Raw genomic sequence first — 13,658 nt, 5'->3', positions numbered from 1 at the left:
GGAGCGTAGGAGCTTGTGCTTGAGGAGGGTGCCATCTCGGCACCCGCTGACAAAGTACTGGATCGCCTGGACTTCATGGACGCCCTCGCAGCTGTTCCGGAGCTCGGTCTAGCATGCGAGGTTCTCGCTTCCGGTCTCCGTCGGCCCCTGCACGCACATGGCGAGCTGGCTGGGGCAGTCGGGTCTCTTGTAAGTCTCCATGAAGTTGCGGACAAAGGCCTCCTCGAAGTTGACCCACGCGTTGATGCTGCCCATCGACAGACTTCTCAACCACATGTGGGCCCATCCCTGGAGCATGAGCGGTGCGTAGCGCACGGCGAGACGACGATTGGCACCGGTGATGCCAATGGCCGTGGTGTAGTTGGTGAGCCAGTCTTCCGTCTTCACTATCCCGTTGTACTTGGGGGTGTCGCGGGGGAGCACGAACCCTTTGGGAAAGGGCTCCTCCTGGATGCGCGGGCCGAAGCACGCCGGCCCGATAGCACCGCTCTCCTCCACCTCCAGGGAGCAAGCGAGCTGATCGAGGTGGTGGCGAGCATCGCCGTCGTTGATTGCGCGCGGGTCGAGTCGACTGGCGGCCAGACCCCAAGGGGTCGGGTCGGTTGGAGCCGGACGACGGCCATGCTGGCCAAGTCCGTGTTGGGTCTCCGGGAAGGGCTCTTTGCCCGGGACGTCGGCGGCCAGGTTGCGCCGAGTCCGGGTTTGGCCGGAGTGCGCCTCGCCGGGCGGCGAGGAAGCCGTGTGCAGGAGTTCGCCGGGTCCGCCAAGGCGGGCGGAGCCGGACCCCGCTGACTTGGCGAGCTGGTTGAGGCGATCCTGCTAGGTGTTGGCGGCGTGGAGGAGCTCACGCATCCACTCGATGCACTCTTTGAGCCCCTCGCCCATGAGTTGGTCGAGGCCGACCGCGGCTGCCTCCGCAGCGCGCATGTTCTTCACTGGGGTCTTGTAGACGGTCCGGACGGTGCCGAAGGCCCGGTCGACCGCTCCTCCCCAGGTGCGAGCATCAGCGATCCAGCTTCGCTCGGCCGCGGTGGGCGTGAATCCAGGGGCGGCATCATGCTCCATCTGAGCGGCCTCCAGGCGATGTCTGGTGGCGGCCAGCGTCTCGGACAGGTCCAGCATCTACTGGCGTCTATCCTCGAGCTGGGTTTGGGCCTCGGCGACGTTGGTGGCATCGATGTTGGTGCTGATGGGGATGCGGAGGCTCTGCATCACAGCGTGCAGCGGGTCGGATGGCTCGGTCCGTGCCGCAGTGGCCTCGGCTTCTGCGGCCTTCCTCGTCTTGCTCGACGAGGAGGAGGCGCCATCGTCGGTGACGAAAACCTCCACATGGACGTCCATCGCCCCGGCGGCGATACCGCCGCCGAGGGAGAGTGGAGAGTCGGAGTAGCTGAGCACCTCGCTGGGGTACTCGTCGACCGCGAACGCATCGGAGATGTGCAGCGCGGTGAAGGAGGCGGTGAGCGCGCCGATGACATCGTCCGCCACAGCAACGGACTCGTCGGAGTAGGAGAAGGGCCCCGTCTGAAGCATGCTCCCGGCCAGCTCCTCGAGCTGCCCCACGGTTGGCGCCAACTGTCGTGGTGGGCGCACGGCAGATGCCAAGGGATGGCTAAAGAGAGGAGGAGGCTCGAGGGCGCTGGTGGGCTCCAGAGGCGAGGTTGGCATGCACGGACGCGGGACGCCGGACATATCCAGGTTCGGGGCTCTCCGGAGAGATAATACCCCTAGTCCTGCTGAGTTTAGTTGGATGATCTATAGTACAATGTTGCTCCAGGAACTGTATGAAGGAGGAAGGAGGCTGGCCAAGGCTTGGGCTGCTCCTTCTCTCCAGTGTTGTTGTTGGGTGGCTAGTCCTATGCTCACTGGTGTTTCTCTCGTGTATCATACATGTCTCTGTAGGCGTGGGTTCCTGGGAGGTTTTATAGATCAACCCACCCAGGGTTACAATGGTAATACGCCGAGTCGGTGGGTCCGTATTGTCGGTGTCCGGGATACCGGGCTGGGTCCCTCTTGAGGGCCTGCGGGTTCCCCTAGGTGCGGGCCATGCGTGCCTAGGGGAACTGTGCGCCATCTTGTCGATCATCAGGGCATGGCTGAGTCGAGTCGTGTACAGTGCTCTCTATCAGGTTGCCGCTTGCTGTCGTCAGCAGTGAGGGCGGGAGCACTGTTGCCACGCCAGCCCCGGTCAGCGGGTAGGTAAGGGGCACTATTGCCACACTTCGGCTGACTATAGGCATGGGCGGAAGCACTGTAGTCTTGGTCATCGGTGATTGAAGTCTCGTCCCATCGTACGTCCTGGATGGGACGGGAGCTGACCCGTGGCTGGGTTGCCGTGCACGCCACGGGTGGGTCGGCTTGTTGGGGAAGCCTTGGTTGTGCCGGGTTGGGTTGTCTTGCGCCAGTTGCTGTGGCCGAGTCGACGTACCATGCCGAGTCGAAGAGTTTGTCCGGTTGCGGGCCTTGCCGGGTCGAGCGACCCGGCCTGGCGCGTGCCGGTTCACGGGGCGATGCGGCCCCCGCCGTTTTTGAAAAGGATCCGGGTTTCGTTGCCTGCCCAGGGTTCATCCCCCCGAGACTTGCCTCTAAGGTTGGCCCCACATGGTTTGCCTCTTTTTAACATAATGCGTCAGGTTGCAATTTGTTTGTTGACCCATGGTACACGATCCTCCATCAAGTGGACAACCAGTACACGTGTCAAATTACCACGTGGGTTGCCTTTTCGTACAGAAATGAGCTCCACCATGTACCCGTGCAGGTGTGGTTGGGAAAGAGACGAGGGTATGTGCGCTGTGCGTGCACCTCTTCTCTTTGTGCACGTCCCCCACCTACGTGGGTGTGTGTGAGAGAGATACAAACCTAGACAAATGGCGTGTGTGTTCGTGAGTGTTTTTTGTTGGGGGTGATTTCATGAATGTATTTGTGGTAATATGTGTCGATGATATCTCAAACAAAAAGTGACACATGTAATCTATATGAAATAGAGGTCTATGTCTATATCATATATAGAGGGGGCGATCCACGAGAAGAGAGGGAGGGGTCATGGATATTGATAGAGTCGAAGAGAGGATCAAGTGGGTGGGTGCGAGATCGATGAAGAGAGCCATCGAAATTGTGTGTGTGCAAGTCAAAGATATAGGGTGACTGACCTACTGGAACGTCAGAGGGTACAGGGCAAGTTTGTGTGAGTTAGGGAGACATGACTAGAGCGCTCGATGTATCAGTGTGGGGGGAGGGGGAGGTAGAGACCTAACTAGAGAGGTAGATTGACTCGTATATGTGTTGAGAAGGAGAGACCCAGCTATGTCTTGAGGGAGATCGGTCGACATCCATACATAAGTGAAGGATGGTAAATAGGTTGGGGCAGAGAGAGAGAGGGGGGGAGAGGGGTAGAGTGTTGGATGGGTGGTGGAGTTGCTTCTCAAAGATGGTGGGAGAGGCCTAATAGACAAACCGAGGGTAGAACTGCAATATTATCAATAAGAGTGGGGATGTGTTTCTGTGTGTGCATGTGCGTGATAGATGTGTCGAGAGGCATGCATGGATGATGAAGGGGTACCATGTGTTTGGTAAGCAGACCTAACTAGATTGGTAGATCAATTGTTGTGTGTCGGAGGAAGGAAGAGACATAACTAATGAGGTAGATCAATCGGCGTGTGGGGGAAACGAGTTATAACGGTCTAGCTAGCTATATGTATAGCAGGAGTCAGTCAGTGTACATCTATTTGTTAGAGGAAAATAAGGCCCAGCAAGATGGATAGACAGAGAGAATGGAGCTAGGAGCATTGGTACGCGTCGGTGCTATACAAACGATTTTTAACCCCCTTCCGTGACGGCATTTGGAACCGTCGCCAAGTGAGTGTAGGCGATAGGGGGGGTCCTTCCCACACGACGGGATAAGCCCTCCTAGCACACAGGCTGGGGCAAAATGAGCTCGTGTGCGATCGGGCGAGGCATCGAAACCCAATTGTTTCCGTTCGTATGTACATCCCACACGGTGAATCCCAGAAAAACATTTTGGTAAGTATGTATATCACACACAGTCAATCCAAGGAGTACATTTCTGTTCTTATGTACAGCCCACATAGTCAATCCAAGGAAAACGTTTCCGTTCGTATGTACTTCCCACATAGTCAATCCAGGGAAAACGTTTCTATACATATGTACATCCCACACAGTCAATCCAGGGGGAAAAAATCCGTTCGTATGTACATCCCACACAGGTTTATGTATAGGCTCGTGTGTGATAGGTGTAACTATCACACACGCTCTGCCTTGATTAACCGTTTTCTTTTATCAACTACATCACACATGATTTGATGAAGAAAATTGTGTGGCATTGGGCTATCCATCACAAGCGCTTTTACTTCTAGAACCATTTGCAAAGTTCCATGACCAATTTAGCAAGTTTATTAGTTTACAATTAATAATTCCAGTATGATGCAAATTCACATTTCATATCGAATAGTTGTTTGCCAATTTCATATCAGGCACACATATATATTTTAAATCACAGTACGATAGCTACTAGAAAATAGCACAGTGCAGCATATAGATAGTTCAACTTCATAAGGACAATATTAGAACAATATATTCATTTCCCTAATCGAGATCATCCAGGCTCGCCTTATCCACCTCTGCTTTCAGTTTAGTAAGAACCTGTTTTGCACTGGCCAACTGGGAAAGTGCCTCCTCCTTCGCCAAATCCATCTTAGCAAAGTCTGGTTTAAAAAATCTGAGCTCATTCTCCACCTTCCTCTTTTTATCCCGCATCTTCAAATATTCTTCAGTGTTGACAACACTTTCTCTGAGCCTACCTATGTTCTCTTCCTGATACATGCTCCAGAGCTTTGCTAGGCACATATTCAAAGAGTGTGGCCACTCTTGATCAACCGACTCCAAGTAAGAACGATTCCGTTCATCCTATAATATTTAAAACTAATTCAGTAACAATTGTAGGGAAAATGGGTTTATAGCAACATAGAAAATCACCAGTACTTATTTTGAAAAACTGAAGAAACAAGTTAATTATGACATACCTTCTCAAAAAGTTCAATGTGCAAATGAATTAATTTCTACTGAGACAACAACCAAATTCTGAAACATTGGAAGCTATAATTAACTACAACAACGCTACAAGTTCTTACTCATGTATTATAAATAACAAATTGAACATTTTAAGAGGAAGGTAAATATAACTGCAACGGCAGAGCGACGGTGTTTGGATGACAGCAAATTGATACTAACAGGTGTGTACATGCACAAATTTGGTAACATAGAACTAATAGCACTAAGGTCGTCCATTATGTATGCCAAAAACGGTGTAAAGACAACTGTTGCTACATCTCGCACTGGTGCCCTGCACTGGCAAGCCGATGTAGCAAAAACAAATCAGGGACTCGAACTCCGTAGCACCTAGTTGCCCGACGCCCAGTTCCTTCGTGCCATGAAGATTTAGTATTTTACTGCTTGACTGCTCGGATGTGTGGACAAGTTGGCTCCACAAACTGCTGAAGCAGTGCCAAATAATTTTCTAATGGCACCGCCGGTGAGATGGCAACATTTTTAGATACTAGGTACAAACGGTGACACTGTCTTAGGATGCGTTTGGTTGAAGGTGTGGTATGAATGGGTTGGGACCATGACAGTGTCTTAATCACATCTAACAAATGATTTGTAACAACGAAAGAGGGTCTAACCTTCTCTGCACATGCCAGAAACTTCCTCCCACTGTCCACAGATTCAAACGCAACTAGCTTCACGCATGGAGATTGATGGTGACAACGAGCAGATAGATTTTCAGCCACCCCGCTCCATTCGTTGCAACTGATAGTCCTAGGGAACTACAAGAGGAAGAAATGACTCAAATCGACCGTCGGGTAAAAATCCTTCATTCCAAGTCATAGCCCGAGAGAGAGAAGAGAGGCATACCCGGGTGGTGAAGGAGTCGTCGGAGGAGTAGGAACCGCTAGAGAGGTCTTTGAAGAAGACCATGGCGACCCCGGCGGTGGGATGCGAGACGGCAAGAGTGAGGAAGCAAGCGAGGGAGCGGCTATAGCTTAGGAAGGAAGTAAGGAAGAGGGAAACATGGGAAATGTGACTTGTGGTTGGGGAGAAAAGGGGATGAGGAACGGGGCTAGATATTTTGGCGGTAGGCCAAAAATTTCGAAATGTGGAGGGAAACTTTACGCGTGGTGCCGCCAGACACCATTCAGTTTGAACGACAGTGTGCATCGCAAATGATTATTCTGCTTAACGTGCATGGTATGAGTTTTATAATTCAAAATTTTGGTGGAAATTTCCCTGGGTACGTCATTGCACAATTTAACATTGATTGCTAATTTGGGCACACAAAAGAGCGTACATCACATAGACCATACTTACTGAATCGAGCAATTTTAGTAATTAAACAGATCCAGTTGACCTAAACATTACTCTAACAAAAGACCAGCATTAAAAACAAAGTCTAAGTACGCATAATTTTAACAAATCTGTTGTAACGCCCCGAGACCGACGCTCCAGAAGACTTCCAGCTATTCCGAGCTTTGCCATGTGTTTCTTTTTTGCTTGCTCTTTTATTTTTGCATTGCATCATGTCATCATGCCATCATGACATCTAATCTTTAAAACTCAACTAAATAAATTGCATAGATCTTTTGATCTATTTAAACCGAGGGAACTCACATGGTGAATTCTCTTTATAACATATCCTCCAATATTAGGGAGCTATATTAAATATTCCATTGTTTCGGAAATCACCCATATACACACTTGCAAAATAATTTCATTCCTTTTTCTGCTTCAAGTTTGGTCTCTAACCTTGCCAATAATTCTTTCGTCATTTTCCGGAGCTCCACCAAAAATCCGAACATTTTTGGACCTTCCCAAACCTCACTTCCTATTCAAATCATTTGAATTTAATTCAAATGAGTTTGAATTTACATCTTGCAGTCTTGGCCTTTCTATTTTTCTTGGAACGAGCATATTTTTGCGAGTTCGGGAAAATTGTCTCCATGCGCAAATCCTTTCCCTAACCCTCTCTTTCTTTTTCTTCTCTTTAATTGTTTTCTGCTAAAGAAAAGAATATGAGGGAGAGAGAGAGCCTAGCCTAGCCAGGCCACTTCTTTCTCCATCTGGGCCGGCCTCTAAGGCCCAGCCGCGCCTAACCCTAGCCCGATCCCACGCATCTCATCTCTCCCTTCGTTCTCCCCTTGCGCCGCACTCCTGCGCCCGATCCCCATCCCCTCGTTTTCCCTCTCCTTGATCCCGAGCCCAACCGCACCGGCCTCTCCTTCCTCGCGCCTCCGCCTCCGCCCAAGGCCTCGCCCATCCTCTCCACCGCGAGCCCTTCCCCTCGCCGCCTCCATCCCTTTCCCCCCGTCGCCTCTGCGCGCGAGCGCCGCATCGCCCGAACCTGCGCCTGGTTCCCTTGCCGGCTTGCCGCCTCCAGCCGCTCCTCTGCAGCTCCTCCTACGCCTCGACCTCGACGCTGGCAGCAGCAGCAGCTGCTGCACCCTCTCGTCGACGCCGCGCCCGGACCTTCCCCGACCTCCTCGTCGTCGCTTCGCCCGTCCGCGACCACCGGTGCCCTCGCCGGAGCTTCCGCAAGCCGTCCCCGTGGCTCCAAGCCCCTCCGCCATCTGCCTGGCCAAGTTGACACCAGGGCCGACCCCAAGCTCTCCTGTGCTACCGTCATCAGCCGCAGGCGCAGGTCCGGCAAGATCGCCTCTGCTGCTTCGTCGCCTTCCTTGCTGAGCCCCGTGGCGTGGCCCTTCTCCGGCAACTAGCGCCCCTCATGGACGACCACCACTGCCTGTGCACGCCTCTGGATTCGTCCAAGTCCGATGCTGTTTTTGTACCACTACGTCGAAGACCTTGGACACACCAAGTTCCACTACCGTCGCCGTGTACCACTACTTCCACTACCGTCAACATGTACGACTACGAAACGAGAACGACTACTTCCACGACGATGCGAGTACAAGTACCCTCTTCGTGGATTTTCGCCAAGTACCGCACCGGATGCCAAGTACCCCTTCGAGTTGACAAGACCGGCAAGCCCGACGACCTCGGACATCTACGAAAACATGTACCACTACCGTCGCCACGTGAACAACTACTTCCCTCGACGTTTTGAACCGCCCCGAAATGCACGCTTCGAAGGTATAACCCGAGCCGACCGTGATCGAATGCATGTGTTGTATGAGATGTACCATATGTTTGCACCATGATCGAATCGTCCTTGTGATGCCCCTCTTTTGCCGTGCCACCGTCCCGTGGGAACCCGGAATCCGGGATCACCCCACCATCTCTAGCATGTTGCGCTCATCCGCACGCCTCCTTTTGCACCGGTATCTCCATGAGCTACCGGAACCGATATGTTGCCGTGGCATCATTTTCGGATATGTTGCCGTGGCACCATTTTTGTTTCGCCGCCGTGGCACCCTTTTCATTCCGCCATGGTGACCAAATGCCTCGTATCATGCTCATGTCAACATTTTCATAATACTTGCATAAACTTGTATATGTCATCCGCATCATGATAACAACAATTAAAATGTTTAATATTGTGTTTGCATTAAACTACTAAATGACATGTGGGGATTTTTCCGGAATTGTTATGTGTTGTTTCCGGCCTCATTTGAACTTGCCTAAATATGTAGTTCAATTATGCTTCACCCCTTGCCATGTTTAATAACATTTAATATTGTTGGGTACATAACTGAGAGAGAACTAAATAATTGTTGTGGTGTTCCGTCAATATGCAACTCATTGCATATTGAGCTCCACTTAACTTGTAGTGTTGTTTGTGCATATTGCCATGCCATGCCTCATTAGACCGGACATGCATCATACTTGATTGTGCATCATGCCATGACTATGCTTGTGTGTTTACCATGTTGTTTGCTTCTTTCCGGTTTGCTTCTCTCGTTAGCTTCGGTTTCGTTCCGGAGTTCTGAGGATTCGTTCCACTACGTCTGTTTGTCTTCTTCATGGACTCGTTCTTCTTCCTTGCGGGATTTCAGGCAAGATGACTATTACCCTCGATATCACTTCTATCTTTGCTTGCTAGTTGCTCCGTTCTATCGCTATGTTGTGCTACCTATCACTTGTTTACCATGCCTCCCATATTGCCATGTCAGCCTCTAACCTTTTCACCTTTCCTAGCAAACCATTGCTTGGCTATGTTACCGCTTTGCTCAGCCCCTCTTATAGTGTTGTTAGTTGCAGGTGAAGTTGAAGATTGCTCCATGATGGACAGGATTATGTTGGGATATCACAATATCTCTTATTTAATTAATACATCTATATACTTGGTAAAGGGTGGAAGACTCGGCCTTATGCCTGGTGTTTTGTTCCACTCTTGCCGCCCTAGTTTCCGTCATACCGGTGTTATGCTCCCAGATTTTGCGTTCCTTACGCGGTTGGGTGATTTATGGGACCCCCTTGACAGTTCGCTTTGAATAAAACTCCTCCAACAAGGCCCAACCTTGGTTTTACCATTTGCCACCTAAGCCTTTTTTCCCTTGGGTTCTGCAGACTCAAGGGTCATCTTTATTTTAACCCCCCCCCCCGGGCCAGTGCTCCTTCGAGTGTTGGTCCGAACTGAGTAGACTGCGGGGCCACCTCGGGGAAACTTGAGGGCTGGTTTTACTCGTAGGATGTCTCATCCGGTGTGCCCTGAGAACGAGATATGTGCAGCTCCTATCGGGATTTGTCGGCACATCGGGCGGCTTTGCTGCTCTTGTTTTACCATTGTCGAAATGTCTTGTAAACCGGGATTCCGAGTCTGATCGGGTCTTCCTGGGAGAAGGTCTATTCCTTCGTTGATCGCAAGAGCTTGTCATGGGCTAAGTTGGGACACCACTACAGGGTATATAATCTTTCGAAAGCCGTGCCTGCGGTTATTGGCAGATGGGAATTTCTTAATGTCCAGTTGTAGATAACTTGACACCAGATACGAATTAAAACGCATCAACCGCGTGTGTAGCCGTGATGGTCTCTTCTCGGCGGAGTCCGGGAGGTGAACATGGTTTTGGGTTTTGTTTGACGTAAGTAGGAGTTCAGGATCACTTCTTGATCATTGCTAGTTCACGACCGTTCCACTTGCTCTCTTCTCGCTCTTATTTGCGTATGTTAGCCACCATATATGCTTAGTCGCTGCTGCAGCCTCACCACTTTACCCCTTCCTACCCTTAAGCTTAAATAGTCTTGATCTCGCGGGTTTTGAGATTGCTGAGTCCTCGTGACTCACCAGATACTATCACAACAGTTGCAGGTGCCGACGATACCAGTGCAGGTGATGCAACTGAGCTCAGATGGGAGCTCAACGAAGACCTTGGTCGTTGCTATGTTTCGTTTCATGTTGATCAGTAGTGGAGCCCAGTCGGGACGATCGGGGATCTAGCAGTTGGGTTATCTTCTTTTCTTTTGGCTTCATCCGTAGTCGGACTATGTGTGTACTCTGAATGATGTATGACGTATTATTTGTTCATTGTGTGAAGTGGCGATTGTAAGCCAACTCTTTATCCCATTCTTATTCATTACATGGGATTGTGTGAAGATGACCCTTCTTGCGACAAAACCACAATGCGGTTATGCCTCTAAGTCGTGCTTCGACACGTGGGAGATATAGCCGCATCGTGGGTGTTACAAGTTGGTAATCAGAGCCATCCCCGACTTAGGAGCCCTGGTTGATTGTTTGCTGGCGTTGTTGAGTCTAGAACAAAAATGTTTTGAGTCTTAGGATTATATATATCGGAGAGTAGGATTCTTTTTACTCCTCAGTCCCTTCGTCGCTCTGGTGAGGTCTCCTGACGTAGATGTTTTGTCTTTCCTCTCCTCAAATTTCACTAATTTTTTTTTAGGATCACGCGGGTATCTTGGAATCGTTCCGATGGTTTTGTGACGAGAACATTGTTCTTGGTGCCTCCTGTCTATTATGTGGCTTAGACCCGGGGAGTTGAGCTCCGAGGTGTTGTCGTCATAATTTTATCGTTGCAGTTCTGGAATATCTGAGTTTTGCCGACATCGAAAATCTCTTTTATGCAGTTGTTGGTGAGATAACCTCGATAACCCAGTACTGGGGCGAGCTCTAGAGTATTGCCATAACTCGTATAACGGATGCTTTTCGAAGGTTGAGGTACATGATTTCCGAAGGTTTCTTGGTTATGTGTTGACGGATGGATACAGCTTGGATGTAGGTATTGTTAGTTTTGGGTGAGATATATATTGCTTCCCCTGTATCCCCAACACCAGATTGCATAACCAGAAAGTTTCGGGAGTTTTATAGGTGGGAATTCAAGTAGCTCCTAGAATATCTTTTCGACAGATGCATGATATGAGATTGGGGTTCGACGTCTAGTGGTCCGCCTTTCCACGGTCGTTTTTACAGTGGTCTCGTTGTGTCTTAAAGAACCCTTGGCTATGCTGGTTCGGGGACACTTCGTATGTCATGTGCACTGCCTTGTACATGATGGTGCTGTACACTCGAGTCCGTGTGGGCCCCACCACGAAAACTTCGGACGGAATCTCTATCATATGTTTGTTCCGGCTTATTCTGCAAGCCAAATCCTTTGTTTTGTTTTATTTGTGGTATTCGAGTTGCTTCGAAGTCAAATGTTGAATCCATACTTTCCCTAAATGGTGTTCTCATATTTCTATGGGAGTGCTAATCCTTCTTGATCATCGAGGTTGTCATGTTAATTCTTTTCCAACCGGCATGCTTCTCTTCAAGTGGATCAGATCATTTCAACATTCACAAGATCAATTCTAAGTTTTCTCAACGGTGTGTGTTTCTTCCCTATCAAGTTGTCTTTGTTTTCCCACCCTCCCACCCTTTTTCTTCAAGGACTCTTATATATTTTAATCAAGTATCCATTTATTCATGTGAAGTCACTTCACCCTTTTCAATCAATGTTCTGATCCGTTGATCCCTCGTGAAGATGCTCACGAGCTTCAAGTTTATTATTCTTCGTCTCTTTTCTTCTCCGGTGGTTTCAAGTCAAGTTTTCGGGGTTGATCATATTCCCTTCCTTGTTTCAAGTGTTTTCGTATGTCGGTGTACCTCTTAATCATTCACCTCTCACTATTCATTTGTTCCAGAGTGCGAAGATATCTCAGAAGATTTGTTTCCATTCTTAATCTGTTCAAGTTATTTCGAGATTATTATCTCATTCAAGCCATTTAATTCAACCGGTGCAATCTCTCTTCAAAATCGTTCAACGGTGTATCTTGAGTGGGCCCTAACCCACAGGTCTTTTCCCAGGATCTTACCTGACTCTTCTAATTTTCCCGGAGCTATTCCCAAATTCTTTTCGAAGTTTGATGTCAGAATGAATTTCATCGGTCATATGCCTTTGTCCAAGATCTTCCAAATTCTTTCATCATTGATTCAACCTTTCTATTTTTCATTCTCCCGGAGTATCTCAACAATTCATGGTGGTGTTTCTCGTCGTCATTCTCGGATTTTGAAGACCGAAGAAGGATTTCTCCTAAATCTTGGTTCGTTCTCTTGAAGATTCGTGGTTCTAGCTTGATACCATCCTCTCATAATTGCTTTCGATTGTGAGAATTCTTTTCACCCATCCGGAGCATTTCATGAGTTGTTTCCATTTCTTTCCTCGGAAGGCCATCACGTCATAATTCTTCATTCTCAGCGTATAGTTATCGTTATCCAATTCTTGCGGTGCATCGTCCAAATACCCTCTAATCAGTTCATGATCTCTTCGTTCTCATGTATCTAAATCCCCTCAAGTATCTTCATTCATTTTCCAATTCTTCCCGGTGATTTGTGCCTTTGCTACTTCCATTTTCAATTCTTACGGTGGTTCGTTCAAGAGTTCTCTTCCTTCGTTATCATATAGATTCATTCGTTCTTTCCAATCCTCCCGGTGGTTGTTGAAGACCTTCTCAAGTTTACGCCATATCTCTCTTAATACTTTCTACGAGAATAAGTAGTATGCCAAATCCATTGCTTGTCATCAATTTAATTTGATGAAGGATAAGCATACAATAAATCTTATTCTTATTTCCGTGAGGTGATTCAATTCTTTTCTTCCGGAGATTGTTCCTGATGAAGTAATTCTCGGTTCTAAGATGTTCATCTTTTCTTTCTGGAGTTCCAAGTTCTCTCGGTTATCTCGCCGCGAAGCTCCATCTAAATCATTGCAAGGCTTCACCTTGTATTTTCAACTTCTCTTTCTTTCTATCATCCTTTTGTTACCGGTGTTCTTCATGGAGGCTCTACATGATGGTTCATCAAGGATTTAATTCCTTCTCGAAGTGTTGATCGAGATTATTTTCAGAGGAGTTCAAGCATTCTTCATCTTGCATTCCAAAGTGCAATTCTCCTACCTTATCTTTTGAGATGGTGTTATGTCACTCTTGACAATTTTCCTTCATGTTTCATGATTCATATGTTGTCAAGAACAAGGTATTTTAAATCCTTCAATCTCTTCGTTAGAGTTATCTTGGTATAGATTTCACCTAAAGCCTTCCCTAAGGAATGTTGTATCGTGGTGCTTACCAATGATCCAAGTTTTCTCCTATCCTCTCGTCAAAAGCAGTTTTCATCTCTTCATTGATCTCAAGCAATCAATTGTTTCTGTTAGTGGCCGGGTGTCACCTCATAGTTTTGAGATGTTTTCCATAAGCCC

This window comes from Triticum dicoccoides, chromosome 4B (assembly GCF_002162155.2).
Source record: "Triticum dicoccoides isolate Atlit2015 ecotype Zavitan chromosome 4B, WEW_v2.0, whole genome shotgun sequence".
Lineage (NCBI taxonomy): Eukaryota > Viridiplantae > Streptophyta > Magnoliopsida > Poales > Poaceae > Triticum > Triticum dicoccoides.
This window is presented reverse-complemented; position numbering follows the sequence as displayed.